A 17,643-nucleotide genomic window follows, 5' to 3' on the forward strand; every position below is an offset into this window, starting at 1 on the left:
CTTCACTTGTGCGCCATTCACATGGTAGGTAATTCAACGTTACTTCCTTTGTCTCTCATTGTCTGGGCCATCTGTCACGTACTGGAGCCCTTCTGTTAGCTGCCAGTAGTTATTGTACATATGGAGTGTCTTGATAAAGTTATTCTCATACGGGTATGTGTCTCTCGTCTGCCACTTTATTATTGCCATTCTCCCTTGAAAACGTCCTTTTGTTTGGAACAGGGCCAGGTATAGCAGACATTCCACTGATGTTGCTGGTACTTCAGTAGCCACAAATGGTCTAGAGCACACATAGCAGTTGTCCTTAGTTGTCCCCTTACCCATTTTGGACATGTGCTGATACCACATGTTGTTTGAGACGTGTGCGGAATCTGTAAGATATGTGTCAACCCCATTATTATCAACATATGTTCTACGTTCAATCCTCCCCCTCCCTAGTCTTGTTCTGCTCATACCACCTGACACCGTACCTGTTGCAGCCATGGTAAGGGGTTCATTAGTAGGGGGTGCAGCCAGTACATGGGAAGCATAGTGTGCTTGCCAGACAGTGGTAGCAAATAAACCAGTGATAAACAACAATCCTATAATTTTTGATACAATAGCTAATATCACCGGCATTTTCCTCTTACCTTTGCTGCGGTCCTGCAGCTTGTTATTTTTCGACGATATAGTTGCCTGAAAATTTCTTTAAAAAAGCATTAATTTTGTTAGTTTTGTTTATTCAAGCTCTCCCTATTAAATAATCGTTTAATGCCCAAGCGAAAAGCTGCTCCCACACGTATTTTAGCGACCTATCTCTTAGGGCTGGTAGATGTTCGTGGAGATGTGGAAATGATTGCTCTATGGTCAGAAGGAACGTGTTGTAGTACACACATATTTTTCTCTTCTTTAAATATTTTGGTCTTTTTATAACATATACAAATTGGTGTGACAATGCTTCAGGTGTGTCATCGTCTGTGGGCAGCATTTACCCCTGGGCAAAACGCAACGTTAGTTACTTCGCTTATCTTTATACGTAACAGTTGTACGCGGTACCTGCATGTGCGAGACAAAAAAGAGAAAGAGAACATGCACGTGTCTACAAGTGTGGTGTAATACGACAGTTTGTTATATAATGTCCTTTATTTGGGTAGTGGCATGGGAGGGGTTGGCCGGAGCAGGGTTTTGTTTGCTCTGGGACCTCGTGACCATGGGGTGGGCTGTGGGCAATAGTCCATTTGAGTCCTTATGGGTGTCTGGAGATTGGGAGGGGACAAGGGCTGTGTCGCCGTTGTCTTTTGTTGTTGTTGCTGCTGCGTTGTCTTCCGTTGCTGTTGCTGCTGTGTTGGCCCTGTCGTCGACGCAAGGGCGGGTCTTATCTTTGTAGGGCTTGATGTCATGTAGTTGAGTCCAGACCTGTTTATCCCTCAACTTTACTGCTCTAGCAGTTACTTTCTCGACCTGGTGGGGCCCAGTGAATCTCAGGCTATTCCACTTTCTGTTAAAATTGCGAAGGAGAACGTGATCTCCTTCGCTTACTGTCCATAGTGCTGCTTGTTCCTGTCCTTCATTTGTCTTATCTTCTTGTTGGGTGGTCTTCAACCTGCCCCACGTCTTCTCAAGCTGTTGAGAGATAAAGGTGACACTAGTAATCAAGGAATTTATATATTCGAAGATTTCATCACCAAAAACAGTTTGTACAGAGTGGCAATCTGTTATGGCCCTTGACGGTGGTGTCAGTGGAAGATGCATCTGGTGCCCGGTCACCACCTCGTGGGGTGTGAGGTGGTGATCCGACCCTGGCCTGTTTCTTAATTCAAATAGTGCTAAGGGGAGACAGTAGAGCCAGCTCTTTTTGGTAGACTGCTGGATCTTTGCTATCTCTTCTTTTAGGAGGCCATTGAGGCGTTCACACATGCCATTCGCCTGTGGGTGGAACGCACATGCAAACTTGTGCTTGATGCCAAGGAGAGCAGTTATGTCCTGAAACATTTCATTGGCGTAGTGTGGGCCATTGTCTGACCGCAATACCTCACACACCCCCCACCTTGGGAACACCTCCCTCACCAGGAATTTGGCTGCTCTAAAGTCGTCTGCATGGGAGCATGGACCTGCTTCGATCCATCTTGAAAATGGGCATACTACCACAATCATGTATCTGTACCCTCGACATACGTTGATCATGTCAATGTAGTCAATGTGGAGGTGTAGTAAGGGTCACTCCGGCAGGGGTATAACATCTTTGATCACTTGCAGCGTGTGACCTGCCGTAAACTGTTGGCACGTGAGACAATTACTAATGAAATTTGCAACGTGTGAATTTAATTCGGGACAGAACCACCCTTCCTTAATTCGTGTTGTAATCACCTCTTTTCCTGTGTGTGCGGGATGGTGTAGTTGGGCCAGGGCTGTTTTCAGTAAGGCCAGGGGCATGACTATTTTGCCTGTATTGTTTTGTCGCCATAACGCATCTGTGGGGGACATTGTGCATCCCCTTTTGACCCACAGTTCTTTCTCCGCCATGGGTGCTGCTTCCTGTATCTACATTATTTCATTCTCAGGGATATGAGTGTACCCATCCTTCATCAGCATCGGTCTTGCCCCCACTCTTCCCTTATCTTTTTCTTTTTCTGGGGGATCCAAATCTCCCCATAGTACGCAGCATATTTAGCATGTGCGTCCGCTGTTTCATTACCTTTGGAAATGTGATCATCCTGGTGTATGGGCCTGGCACTTCACCAGGGCCACTTCTTTGGGGTCTTCAATTACTTCAATTAATTCAGCAAGTAGTAGGGCATGTTGCACTGGGGTGCCATTGTGCCCTCCTGAATCCTCTGCGCTGCCACTTAATTAACCCAGAGTGTACAGTTGATGTGACGTATGCACTGTCAGAATAGATAGTTACTCTTTTGTTATTGCCTTCTTTTAGTGTTAAAATTAGGGCAACTAACTCTGCTGCCTGTGCAGATAAGTGTTGCGGTAGCTGGACACTTTTTACTGGAACATATGTCCAATCCTCTGTCAATCTTACCACTGCTGCACCTGTTCTGTGGACCCCATCACTTTAGTCAATTGTTGAGAACCCATCAATGTACAGTATCTCTCCCCCATCTAGGGCGTTTTCTTCAACTTTCCTTGTGCTGGAATATGTGTCGATAGCTTGTGTGCAGTCATGAGCATAGTTGCCATCTTCTACTACCTCTGCTATGAATCTTGCCGGGTTCACATTGCTGCATCTTACAATTGTTAACTCAGGCCTGGACAAGATTACTTCGTACCCTGATGCCCTTTGAGTGGTCAATGTTGATTTTGGTTTATTCAAAATGGCAAAAAGGGCATGCTCCACAGACAGTGTAGTCGGGCAACCCATTGTTATTGAGGATGATTTTTCCACCACAAAGGCTCCGGCAGCCAGGCTCTGCTCACACGGGAAGTGTCCTAACATTACAGGGTCCAGGTGCCCGCTGTAAAATGCTACTGGTTTGTGCCCCATGCTAGTTTTTTGTGTCAGTACTGCTCTCATCACTGCTGAGCTGCAATGTGAAAAGATAAAAAATTGTTCTTCATAATTTGGCGTGGCTAGTACTGGTGCTGTGGATATCGCATGTTTCAGTTCCTGAAATGCTTCTGTCATTTCTGTGGTCCATCTCAACTTCTTTTCCCCTCTCTGTGCTTCTTTTAGTTCCTCAAGCAGTGGTTCTGTGTATGAGCTGTAATTGAAAACCCAAGCCCTGCAGTAATTGCATAAGCCCCAGAACTGCTGTAGTTCTCTCCCTGTCTGTGGCTGTGGTGTGTTTGTTATGGCCTGTGCCGTTGAGGTGCAATGTTTTTTCCATTTTGTGAAATGAGCTGGCCTATGTAGAGCACTTGTTCTTGGCAGTACTGTAGTTTTTCCGTGTCTACCTTGTACCTTTTTTCTGCCAGCACAGTGAGCATCTTAACAGAGTCTCTCCTGCACTTCTCTTCTGTTGTGCTGCAGATGATTATGTCATCTACATATTGTAGCACTGTGCTCTCCATCTCAATGTTTCCCAAGTCCATTTGTATCACCCTGTTAAATATAGATGGGGATTCACAATACCCTTGGGGCAACCTCGTTTGTTTCGATTTTGTGTTACGGTATGTGAAGCTTGTCAAATCTTGTGAGTCAGGGTGTAGTGGTATTGAGAAGAATGCATTTTTGAGGTCAATCACAGTGAATCGGCATGCCTCTGTTGGTACTCCACATAGTATAGTGGCTGGGATAGCTGCTGTAGGGTATTCTGCCTCTACAATGTGGTTGAGGGGTCTGAGATCCTGTATGAAACGCCAAGACCCTCCCTTGGCCTTGCGCACAGGATACACAGCGGTGTTGCATGGAGACTCTGATGGTACTAGTATGCCTCTCTCTATTAGTGCTGTTATTGTTTCATATATTCCTTCATCTGCCTCTTTTGATAGTGGGTATTGCTTCACTCTCGGCAGTATGGCCCCCTTTTTCAACTTTATTTTCACACCTCCAATGCTTTTGATGCAGCCCACGTCATATGGACTGGTGGTCCATAGAGATGCAGGTACTTTTGCCATATCCTCCTCATAAAACAGCACAACTGTAGCGGCTGGTGCTTCTAGCGCCAGTGCCATCTTTTGTGCTACATCTCTGTATGTTACCATCGCCCAGATGTGGACGCTCATTTGAAACACGATCTCCCCCTCACCATTATCATCTGAGAAGATCTCTTCATCAGATACTTGTGTTAGTCGGCACCCTTCTGCTAGAGCTATAACTGCCCTCCATGCCCTGCCTTCCCTGTCTTGGGCATGCACCGCAATGTAATGCTGCGTTGCCACAATGCTCTCAATGTTCAGTGATATCCTCGTCCCTTCTCTCTCTCACTGGTTGGTGTTTCTGGTCGGAAAAGGTAAGTGTAGGCCTCCTCCAAACTTTCCCTTCAATCCTTGGCAGCCATGCTATTGTCATGTCTGTCCCATATTGGAATAGCTCTCCATCTATTGGTTCTGCTCTTGCTACTGTTTTGCCGCAATAAGCCTGTAATATCTGTCATGCTGTGAGCATGCCTATGCCTGGTGTAGAACAAATTATCCCTTTGTCAGTGAAGGAGATAGTCATGTTCAATCTGCTCATGATATCTCTATCTAGTATGTTTAATGGTGACTTTTTTGAGTATAGCAGTGGCAGTGACATATCATGATCACCTAGAGATAGGGAGATGTTATCTGTGAAAGGAACCAACCCTCGAGCCCCAGAGAATCCTTGAGTGTTCATAGCTTTGCCTGACAATTGAAACTTACCCTCGCTTATGCACGAACTAGTGGCCCCTGTGTCAACTAAGAAGGAACATTTCTTGTCACCTATCGTCACCTGTATGCGTGGCTCCTCTGCAGGGTTAGGTGTTATTGATAGGATGGGACACATCAAGGACGTCTGTGGGCTGTCCTATTGCGGGTATAGTGACTGTCCATTTCCTGTGTATGGGTTGTGACCCAATATTGTCACCTTCCCAAGCTGTGTCTGGGCTACAGGTGCGTCAGTAGATGTTATTGCACTGTTTTGTATTTGTGTTAATTGTTGGCCAGTTTGGACCTGCTGTTGCTGCTGTATACTTGGCTATTGCTACAGTTGTGTGTGTGCTTGTATGGTTGGTTGTTGTTGCTGTTGTGGTTGTACTGTCTGTTGTTGTTGCTGTTGTGGCATTTGTGTTTGTTGTGGCGGTAGTTGTTGTTGTTTTCCCTGCTGTTGGTAAACCTGTTGTTCCCCCATAGGCCCTTGATGTCCCTGCTCCCCCAGGCCCCGTGCGCTGGTCTCATCCTACATGTGCGCGACATATGTCCTACCTACTATTCCACATATCCAACATGTCGGTGGTTCCTGTGCTTGCCATTGAAGTCCCCCCATGTAGTCCTGATACCCCTGCTGGCCCTGTTGATTGTAACCCCGGAACCATCCCCCTTGCTGGTTGATGGGTGGGCCATATCCTCTCTCTCTCATTTGCCCGCCCCTCCCTCTGTAGTTGTTTGAGTACCCGTTTCCCATTTGCATATAACTCCCCCCATTTGTTGTATGTGTGTCGGGGGAGGAAGCATTGCTGTGTCACTACTTGTGCTTGCTGTGGTGGTGCTACCTGTAGTTGTGTTGTGTCTTGTGTCACCATTGTCTGTGGTTGTGCGGGGGCTGTTATCAGTGCTCCCTCCATGGCATATTTCGATAGCTTCTTCTGAACCAATTTTGCTTCTTCGGCCTTCCTATCCTCCTCCTTTTGTTTAATTTTTTGTGCCACATCCTGCAGTAGTGTACTATTGTCAGTTGTATTTCTGGCCATCCTTTAGCTTCCATCCCCACTAACTTCTTTAACTGTCTCTGTACTTGCTCCGGGTGCCCTTGTACTGAATCTCCTGTATGTATTCAACAGGATCTTCATTCTCACGCATTTTATGTGATGTAATTACTCCTATGTCTGAAGTGTCTGGAAATTGTACCTTCGATGCTTGCCAAAGCGCATGTCTGCAATTGGCAACTGGTGCTCCATCATGTGCTGTGTCATGTATTGTCACCCCGGGGAATCCCGCCCTCTTCCATATGTCATCAGCAGCATCCCCGAGTATGGAAATTTAGAGGCCCTTCACATCTCCCACCGCTAATGTTTGCCCTGCAGTGTGTTTTTCCATCTTGTATATCCATTTCCCAGCTCCTACACTCAACGATGGGAGTCTGCATTTTATATTTTCCTTGTCTGCATGCTTCCAGGAGATGTATTGTGGTCTTGTTCCTCCCCTCTCCAGCAGTGGCATTAAATTGTACCCCCTCTCCTCTTCCTTCATCCTCATATGTGTGGTTATGTCATTATATTCATCATTTCCCTCCATGTCTGGTAGCTCTTCAATGCTATCGATGTTACAGGTGTTTACCCTTTCACTTCCTATATCTCTCCTTCACTTTTTGTGTCCTTCTGGTCCTACCATCGGTGTGCTTGCCCTTTCTTCTTGTCTGCGTCCTGGGAGATCCCTAAGTCTGCCAACATATGGGGTGTGTGCTGGTGTTGGTGTCAGTTGGCGTGGTGATGGGTGTGGTGTTTGTGTGGGTGTGGGTGTTGGTGGGCGCTGCATTTTCTCCATCGTGTCCCTGCTCTTTTGCTCTCCTGCATTTGGTCCTCCCCTTTCTCGCATGCCCATGGTGACTCGCAATTAGTGCGCGTTATGTATAGTTTGTCTAAACTCTCCCTATTTCCATCTCTTCCATTGATACTCGAACCTTCCTCTTCTTCGCTGCAAAACCCATCAGTTAATGTCAATCCCCACTGTGCGTTTTCCCTCTACTGTCACTGTTTTTAAATCTATTAAATCTGCATCTGTGTACTCACCTCCTCTATCCTCAGCTGCCTGTGCTGATGTTGATGCCATTTCCTTATCATGGCGTGTGTATTTCCTTGCTCCATTTTCATCCTCCTATCTCTTCTCTCCCCTTCCTTCTTTTCCACTACTTCACCACCTATCTCCTCTCTTTTCTTTTCAGTTCTTCCAATATTTCTTCACTTACCTTTGCTAATATCCTTTCCTCATCCTCTTTTCTCCCCTTTATTCCCCCTTCCCTTCTTAGTATACTTTCTATTACCTTCCCTTCTTCATACTTTCGTGCACTTTCAGCTATAATCCTCTTTTTTCCACATTCCCATTTCCCTATCGTTCTCTTCTCTCTCCTCCTCCTTCCTTCTCATCTCCCTTTGCCCTGCACGCACCATTCTTTCCGCTATTGCCCTAATGCTCTCTCCTTCCTTTTTCCGCTCTTCCTCCTTCAACTTCATTCTCGCCAACTCTTCCTTATGTGCTTTCTTTTCATTCTGCCTTCTCTGTATCTCTTCCTCGAACTGCTTGAGCAATGCGCTTTGCACATTCCTCAATTCTGCCAACTTTTCCTCCAATATCTCTTCCTCCTCTTGTGATAGTCGCCCTTCTCTTTCTTCACTTACCTTCGACCCTGTCTGTGTGTTTTCCTTCTCTTCCTTATTTGCATTTTTAACTGTATCCTCCTCTTCCTTAGTTAATGTTCCTCGGAGTTTCAGAAGCACCTGCGCTGCTATCCACTCCGCTGGTCCTACGTCTGCAACCCTCCGCAAGTACCTGCTGTCATCCTCCTTCCTCAGCTGCGTAGTTGTTGAATCTACCGTACCTACCTCCCCCGTCCTCATTTTACAATCATCCGGGGGCGCATATGGCGGGGGGCTGTATGCGGGGTTGGAGTATCCTTCAGCAGCCGTTAGTTGCTGCCTAGCCACTTCTCTAAGTTCTGTTAGTGGGTACAACCCCCCTTCCTCCTTCTTCACTATCTTAGCCACTTGCACTCCTTCTGCCCCTTCTTGTTTGACCTTTGCCTCTGCTACCGCAAATGATCCTTCCGCCTCTTCTTCACTTTCTTCAGTGCTGGGCTCCCTTTTGTTCTTCTTGTCCCCACCCCACCCCCTCCTTTCCTTTTCTCTTCCTTTGCCTCATTTCCCTCCCTTATCCCCTTCTCCTTTTTTACCCCCTGCACTGTGTACATACCTGTATCCCCAGGTCTAGTTCCCTGAAACATCTTCCAGAGGTCAAAAACCTCTAAGTGGTTTGCTAATTTCTTCCCCTTGAAGGTATTGTGAATGTATGTCAATAAATTGTGTTGTGTATACATATCGAAGCTGCCGTTGGGCGGCCACGGTACTCTTACTTTGTTGTCCATTCCTTGTGTCCACGCAATGCTGTACTTAATTATTTTTTCCCTGTGTGATGCCAATGTCGTACATATGTGCTGAAGTGGAGTTGTTAATGCGTTCCCCATGTTCCTCCATCCTGCTCCTGCCCCCGATCCATAGTACAGGGCCATGTTACAGCTTTACTTTTCCAAATGTCAACCTTTTACCTGGCCCCGTAAATTGGAGACTTCGACTGTCTGCTGAAAAGGAAAGCAATGTTTTTATTAAACAATTATTACTTATTACTACGGCCCCCTTCGATAGTGTCGCACAATGCCCCTGGCGGCGATGTGCCCTGTGCGGCATGCCTCTGGGCTGCCCCACCTTCCTCTTCTTTCTGTACTTGTCACACCTTCACCGTTACTCCTCCTCCTCCCCTTCTCTCTCTCTCTCTCCTCAAACCACACCCTCTACTTCCACAAAACCTTCGTCGAGCACTGCTGGCGTTCTCAGTGCACGGCCGCCTCTCCCCCCGTGGCCCTTCCCCGTCTGAGCGTGGCCGGCCTTCACCGTGCACGGCCACCTCTCCCCCTTTGCCCCGACCTTCCTTCACCCTCCGTCCCCAGCCACCCCTGGATGGACGCGAGATGGGACGCGAGGTGTATCGCAGTGTCCTATACAAACCCTAAGGGTGACGTCACCAACTTTTACAATACACTGTAAGTACGTACAAATTTCGAAACTTCAGAAATGCGCATTTGTTCTCACACAATTATCCCCCATTAGCCCCACAGCTGTCTTCTCGCCTCGTCTGGAGCAAGGTAATCCACAATCAATTCACTTAATATCATCGGTCTGTGCACGCTGCGTCCCCTCGCGTGTGATACGCCCCCTCTCCAGAGGAGCTTAACCAGCCAATTATCTTCCGCACTCAGTAAACAACCTATCTAGCCCCTGCAGTAAAACGTCATCTACTTAACAAGCTTCAACACTCAATTAGTAGGGAACCTCATCTATTCATTTATCTACAACGTCAACTCATAGGAAAGCCACACCCCCCCTTACACAGGTATCCGCGATCTCTAACCAATCAGCTCTCTCTAACAGTCACATGTGGGTGCCTGAGGCCCCACCCAATCCACTTTGTAACGCTGTAGGGGACGGTCCTCGTGGATGTCTCGTTACACCTCACATCTCTACTGCCGCGGAACAGTCAAAACCAATTTCAACACACTGCTACAACCTCCCCCTCCCTCTTTATAACTCCACCCCCCTCACGCACAACATTACGTTGCTGGTTGGGTGTGCCATACTCACCAATTCCTCATGAGTCGGGTGCCTCCAACTTGTCGGGGTGATCTCCCGGGGGCCAGCCTAGTTTTTCTGGGAGGCGATGTATAATTACTAACATGGGCGCCACCGGGCGACAGGGTGTCACAAGTAGTAGTAGATACATATATATATATATATATATATATATGGCATCTCTATGGGGTAGGGTAGCATGAAGCGTCTGCAAGCATGTACACGAGCTCTTCAGGCATCTTGCGTTTCTGCGGTGCTGTAGGAGGCCTATGTGAAAAATAACAACGATGCATGTCCGTGAGTGTCAGTCCGCTACGTCATAGCACTGAGTATGTTCTTCGTGTGGGTTAGTGTGTGAGTGACCAGTGTGCATGGTGGCACGTTTTTTCTTGTCTGTGGGCTATGTTGTCATGGCATCTCTAACGATGTGGATACTTGTATTTGTTGTTTTAGTCGATCTGGTCCATATTGCAGGCGTCGACTTGGCCAGGGCCTGGTAGTGGGCATGCTCCTCGCGCATGTGGGCCACGAACACACGGTACCTTGTCATCTTGTAAGGAGGTGAGCGGGTCAAACTCCTCTCGCGGGGGGTGCTTGGGTCGTGATCCTCTAGGCCAGGGTCGGGATGAGAATGGGGGAAGTGTGTTCTCCCATTTTCCCACTTCAGTGGCAACTCAGCTGGCTGCTTCTGAAGAGAAGCATGCAACTGATGTCAGGTGGTGGCAGAGGGTCTTGTGGTCTACCAGATCAAATGCAGCAGAGAGATCAAGTAACATCAGAAGGGAGAGTTTTCAAGCATCACTGGCATAGTCCAGTTGATTCTTAAGGTCAAGCAGGGCTGTTTCCGTTTTGTGGCCTGGGTGAAAGCTGGATTGGCAGGGGCTGAGGATGGAGTGAGCTTCCAGAAAGGCCTGTATTTGGGTGTAGGCAATTCTGTTTTTGATTTTCAGAAGGAATGGGACAGTGGTGATGGGTCAGTAATTGGTGTGTACGGTAGGGTCCAGTGAGGTTTTTATAACAGAGTGGTGATCCAGGATTCTCTGAGACAGGAAGGGATGATGTTAGAGGCAAAGGAGGCGTTGATGATGGCAGTGGTGAGGGGGGTGAGCAGTGCCAAGCATTGTTTGACCAGGGTGGCATGGCAGGTGTCCCTTTTGCATCAGGAGGGCATGAGGCATTTCACGAGGTTGGCAAGGTCATATTCAGGGATGGGGGAGAACTAGAAAAGCTGTAGGTGTGCAGGAGGTGCAATGCTGGGGGTTTGAGGTAGGTTGATAGGCAGGTTGTGAATTTTGAAGTTGATTTTGCTTTGCAGTTGTGAGATTTTTCCAGTGAGGGCGTCTTGAATGTTGCTGCACCAAGTGATATGTTTGGTGATGATCAATGGGGTGTTGTAGGCATTTCGGGTTCATGAAGAATGGCGAACAGTTCACATGAGCTAGAGGTGGCTTCTGATATTCTGCTGTTCTAGGAGGCTGCCTTGGTGGTGAGTATTGATTGTTTGTATAGGTTGGACTGTTCTGAGAATACTGCCTTGTTGGATACACTTGGGTCCTTCTGCCAGGTGGCTTTAGCAGCTGTCTTTTTTACTCGTAGGGAGTGGAGAACCATGTGTTTTTGTGGTTGGTATTCTTCTCTTTATACAATTTGAGAAGGACTAAGGATTCCACTGCGTTAGAGATTAGGGAGCTGTACTGGCTTACTAGCGTGTCATCATTATGGGTTGTTGGTGCGTTAGTTATGTGAAACGAGAGCAGCCGCTCACTTGTGAGGTTCTGTGAGATTCCTGCCAGAGTAGCAGGTATGCGGGGGGCCTGGTCAGTGTTCCTTTGTGGAAAAGGTAGGTTGAAGGTGACGTCGTGGTGGTCTGTCCATGGGTATTCTATATTAGAGGAAATAGATGTATTGCAATTATGGCTGAATATCCGTTTTATGGTCTTGAGTCCTTTTTTGAATTTTAGGAGTGTGGGGGTGAGTCTGATGGGGAGGAGGTTCCATAGTCTTACCTAAACCAACTGAGCTGTCTGGTTGATGACACAGAGCTAGGGGGAACAGTAGTGGGAAAGGGGGTTCATTTCCGTCTTCAACCACACATGTGAAGGCAAACGAGCGGAAAGAAACACATAGATGTCCACTCCAAGCAATGTAGTCTTGTTGAAAGAAAAGTCATGTTGCATTATATAGGGACCCGCGGGTACAGGAAAATCACAAGTGTACACCTAGGATTTCCTATGACTCCCGATACCAGCCATGTTTGGAAACATGCAAAACAGAAATTGTGCAGCAACAGATTCTCACATGAAGACAAGTGAACATCCATTACACAGATGGCTGTGCAGCGACGATGGAGGGTCTGTGTTATGGCATGCTAGCCTAACAATGCATGACATGCCACCACCTACGTACTGCAACGCATGATATTTGACACTACAGTGGCATGGTAACATATGCTCAGCTGTTGAACAATGATTTTCAAAAAGGTAAAGATGTGTCTTAGCTGTAGCATTTCAATGGCAATTACATGGGTGCATGTGATGGAGCAATGGTAGCCTCAAGAATGGGCAACGACTCCCTACACCCCAGTACATCGGTAGGTTAAAAGTACATTGTCCATTATCTTCTTACCCTTTAATGCCATACTCCCTTTTACAACACTGGGTTCTTTAATGTGCATGCAAAGGGAATACCTGAAGTAATGGCACTCTTATACGCATACTTGTCTCTGGGATAGGTGTGCAAGACAACTAGGAAGAGAAGCATAGACTAAGGCCCCAGATGTGGATTACAGTTGCACAGCAACCTGTATGATGAGTGTAACACGGGTCGGGTCGCGCCGCTCGCAGAGTGCTTCTGAGTTCTTTCACTCCTGGGTGACTGAGGGAACCAAATGCGGGTGGACCTCCAAAGGCCAAGCTAGGAAAAAGTAAAGTGCCTCCACCTGGACTGCATTAAAAGATGGAAAGCCAAGGTAAGTCTTTTGACTGTAACAAGATTTACTATATAGGTAATGCAATATAGAAAAGGCAGAAACAACATTTGCAATCAAGCCAATGACTACCCAAAATGGTGGCAGTTTGTAAATTCCCTTTCTGTGGGTATATTTATATTTTTAGAATAGAAAACTGGAGTGATGCATAAGCCACCCACCCCACAATTTATTACCCCATTATACAATTAGAAGGATTCTTCGTTGGGGCAATGCTTCCCTTGAGACAACTATGGACCTGGAGAAGCCTCTTGCGTTATATTGAGATCACCTTTAACCTGGGGAGGTCTGCAATACTTGCTTATGGTTTTTACCGCTGGCCTTACTGAAGACTCATATAGAGTCACACAAATCCCCCCCGACCCCCCAGCACCCTGTGCCCACAGTGAGCTAAGAACCAGGCTGGGGTATAGGAAATATATTTGTATTTATTGGGAAGGTAGGTAATAGAGATCACATTACAACGACACACACCACCTTCTATGTTTTTCATAATTAAACTTCTTGTTACAATTAAACTTTTTGTTACACAAATAAATCAGGCAAGTTCGTTGGGAAAAACACAAAATACAATACTTTATACAGATTTGACTGCAAGAAACAATCAAACTGGTCAGTGAACACAAGCAATTTCATCTATAGTGATTTTCCTGCGCACTTAAAAAGCTAGCAGTTTGGTTCATAAATTGGTACAAATGCATATGGCAATTATGATTTCACTCACACTTTTGGTTTAAAATAAACACATGGGCCCTCATTACGACCCTGGCGGAACGGGGTTTTTCGCCGGCGTAAACCATGGCGCCCCTTTCCGCCTGACTACGAGTTCCCGTAGCGCCATGGTGATTTTTACGCCTGCTTTTTGCAGGCGGAAAAATCCATGGCGCTACGGGACTTGTTGTTAATTATGCCACCGTAATTTAAGGTGGCGTAATTAACGCCTTCCCCACTCCCATTATACCCTATGGGGCAAAAATGGGAATGGGGAAGGGTAAATGGGGATTGGGGACTTACCGCCCCGCCAAGGTCGGAATGGGGCGGTAAGTCCGCCAACCACCATGGCGGAGTTGGCAGCTTAGCGCCATGGACCATGGTGCAAATTGCACCATGGTTCTCCGCCAGGGTCGTAATGAGGCCCATGGTGATTTACCTGTTTGTTCTCAGACCCCCCTCACTGAAAGGTCTGTGTTGGGGAAGTTACAGTAAAAATTGGGACGATTTGAGAATTTTGGATTTCAGACCTTCTCTCCACTTAAAGGCCTGAGTTGGGGAAGCTGGACAGAAAAAATCGGGATGATTTGAGGATTTTGTATTTCAGACCCCCCTCCACTTAAAGGCCTGTGTTGGGGGAGCTGGACCAATAGGATTACCCAATTAAATTAGAGTCTATAGTTTTCAGCACACACAGGGAACAAGCTTTTTTAATTACACATTTTAACAAAATTCACCCCGTGGTGTTCTTCCAAGGGGAATTAATTAAATTAATATTTTTAGTTAAATAGGCTAAGGATCTACACCCGCCCACCATAAAGGGAAAGGATTAAAGGCAAGCAGACTCCACCACCTTTTGGTTTCAAATGGCACAATTCTACTTACATTCAAAACCTCTGTTTAAAGTGCAGGAAAGCCAGCTGCATTTCAGGACCCTCTGGGAGGACAGGGCGGAGGTCTGGTCACTCCACTCTCAAGATGATCCCCTGCTTTTCACCATAGGACTCAGTAATCTTTTAAGCCTTCCCAGCAAATGACCACTCCACCCAGATGCACTTTCAGCAAAATCTCCTTTTGGTGTTTCCTTCCGATGTCAGATGGTACCTTTCAGCAGCTCTGTCCTTTCCTCATAGGGCATCCACTTTATATACCAGTGATGACACCATCAAGATTTCAATACTGTCCTCGACCCATCCAGAGATAGACAGAGGGTGAGAGCTTCAAACCCCAGACCCGCAGGAGATGCCATGTCACGCTGTTTTCAGAGGGTGAATGAGGGCCTGGTGGACACGATGCCCACCCCACAAACAGGGACTCCCTCTTTCTTATACTATTCCTCCACTCACAAAGCCTTCTCCAGGATAGACTATATTCTCGCGGACGAGGTACTCCGCCCACACGTAGCGGGTTACAGGATAGACCCCATGCCCTGGACGGATCACGACTTGGGCAGAGTCACCTTGGCAGGGGACTGGTGTAGAGAACGGAGGGAATGCTGGAGATGTAACAACGCCATTCTGAGAGATGAGGTACACGCCCAGGCCGTCCTGGATGCCATTTCAGAGTTTTTTTAGCTCAATGATAACAGGGAGGTGGGCACGCACACCCTCTGGGACGCCTTCAAGGCCACCCTAAGAGGAGTACTCATTAAAATGGGTTCTCGTCAGAAGAGGGAAAGGGAGACCCAGGAGAGGACTTTGAGGGAAAAAATAGCGCGCCTTCAACCAGGGGGTTCCCCGGTACAGACCCTAGACCGGGGCCGCGTGGCCACCGTGGAGGACTACAGACTCCAATTAAAAGACCTGCTCCTCCATAAAACGGAGAGGAGCCTCCAAACGGTCAGACAGAAATACTACGAGAAGGGGGACAAAGCGGATAGGATCCTGGCCTGGAAATTGAGGGAGGTTCAGAGAAGCAGAATGGTGAAAGAGGTGAGAGACAACAGGGGAACACTAGGCTATGACACCCCCTTTCCGCCAGTACTACGAGTCGTTATATGCCTCGGAATATGATGGTGGCGATGCCCAGGTTGAGGAGTTTCTCGACTCCATACAGATACCGTCCCTTCCCCGGGAGCTGGCAGAGGGGCTGAAGGGCCGGGTGACCGAGGAAGAGGTGGAGAAGGCGATCAGCGGGATGAAGGTGGGGACCTCCCTGGGGGAGGACGGCTTTTCGGTCTATTTCTATAAGAGGTTTCGCTCCTCCCTGTCTCCCTACCTGGCAAAGGTTTTCAACTCGGTTTTGGAAGGGGGCACCCTCCCCGACTCCATGATGGGAGCCATCATAGTGGTCCTACCCAAGGAAGGAAAAGACCCGAGGGAATGTTCATCCTACCGGCCCATATCATTGCTCAACATCGATGTCAAGATCTTGGCCAAGGTGGTGGGTAGGCGGATGGAGGGGATAATGCAGAAGCTAGTCCACGGGGACCAGGTGGGTTTCATTAGGGGTAGACAAGGGTCAGACAATATCCACAAAACAATAGACCTGATACATTTCGCCCAAAACTCAAACCTTGATGCATGCATCCTGTCCCTGGATGCGGAAAAAGCTTTCGATAGAGTAGAGTGGAGATACATGACCCTCCTCCTCCAGCGAATGGGCTTCGGGATGCACATCCTGAGTTGGGTGGCCGCCCTCTATAGAGTCCCTACCGCAAGGGTCCAGGTGAACGGATTGCTTTCAGAATCCTTTCCTCTCACCCGAGGGACTAGACAGGGCTGCGCCTTCTCCCCCCTGCTATATGTCCTCACGATGGAGGCTTTAACCATAGCGGTTAGATCCCACCCAGACATCAGGGGTATCAGAAGGGGAGAGGTGGAATTCAAGCTCTCCCTGTTGCCGCGGACATCCTGGCATACCTGGTGGACCCGGTTTCCTCGGTCCCTCCCCTTCTGTCCCTGGTTAGCTCCTTTGGGTGTTTTTCGGGCCTAAAAATGAACACAACTAAGTCCGTTCTCCTTCCAATGCGCCTGGTGGACCCGGTACTGGACCCCTTGATCAGGTTTCATGGGATAGCTGTGGGCAAGAGCAACATAAAATATCTGGGCGTCCTCCTTACTAGGGACCTATCAGAACTGGACACTCCAACTACGAGCCCATACTGTCCAAGATCACTTCTGACCTGAGGAGATGGGGGAAAAATGATCCTCTCATGGTATGGCCGGATGACGGCAGTCAAAATGAATATACTGCCCCGGCTTTTATACCTCTTTACAGCCCTCCCTACCCGGGTACCCGCTCAAACCTTCATAGACTTGCATAAGGGGGTCCGAGACTTCATTTGGCAGGGGAAAACCCCAAGGGTCGGAGGAGCCACCCTGACGCTCCCAAGGGAGGAGGGGGGATTCGGTCTCCCAGATTTCCAGTTGTATTATCACGCAGCACAACTACGGGTCCTCCTAGAACACATGAAGGAAGGCCTGCGGACATATTGGCCATTTTTGGAGGACATGGACGTCCACCCCCTCAAAGTCCGAGACCTCCTGTGGGCCCCTCTCAAGTCAATTCCGAAACAAGTACAGGCCCACCTGACCCTGGGTGTTCTTTGGGAGATCTGGAAGGAGTGTCCCCGGACGGCCCACCTTTCCTCTTGGCCGTCCCCTATGACCTCATTGTGGGGGCCCCCCCTGAATCTGGGCAGCAGAGGGTTTAGACAATCCCAGCGTTGGTCTGATTAGGGCCTGGAATGGGCGGGCCAGCTATTCAGGGAGGGTGAATTCCTGAGTTATGAGGACCTCAGGGATGGGCTGGGAGGCGGGACCCTCTCCATCTTCGAATACCTTCGTTTTAAGGGCATTCTCAACAACCCCGCATGGGGATCAAACCTGCGGAGACAACTAACTCCATTTGAGAAACTCCTGGACTTAGCAACCTCTAGAAAGGGTTTGGTTTCCTGTATATATGCAATTCTAAAACCCATAACCTTCAGGCTAGGAGAGGCTTCCGTGGGTTTTGGAATGGTCTGGCTGGGGAGGAGATATCAGAGGATGCCTGGGCTCG

The sequence above is a fragment of the Ambystoma mexicanum genome, chromosome 5p (genome assembly GCF_040938575.1).
Source record: "Ambystoma mexicanum isolate Mex_15411 chromosome 5p, UKY_AmexF1_1, whole genome shotgun sequence".
Taxonomy (NCBI): Eukaryota; Metazoa; Chordata; class Amphibia; order Caudata; family Ambystomatidae; genus Ambystoma; species Ambystoma mexicanum.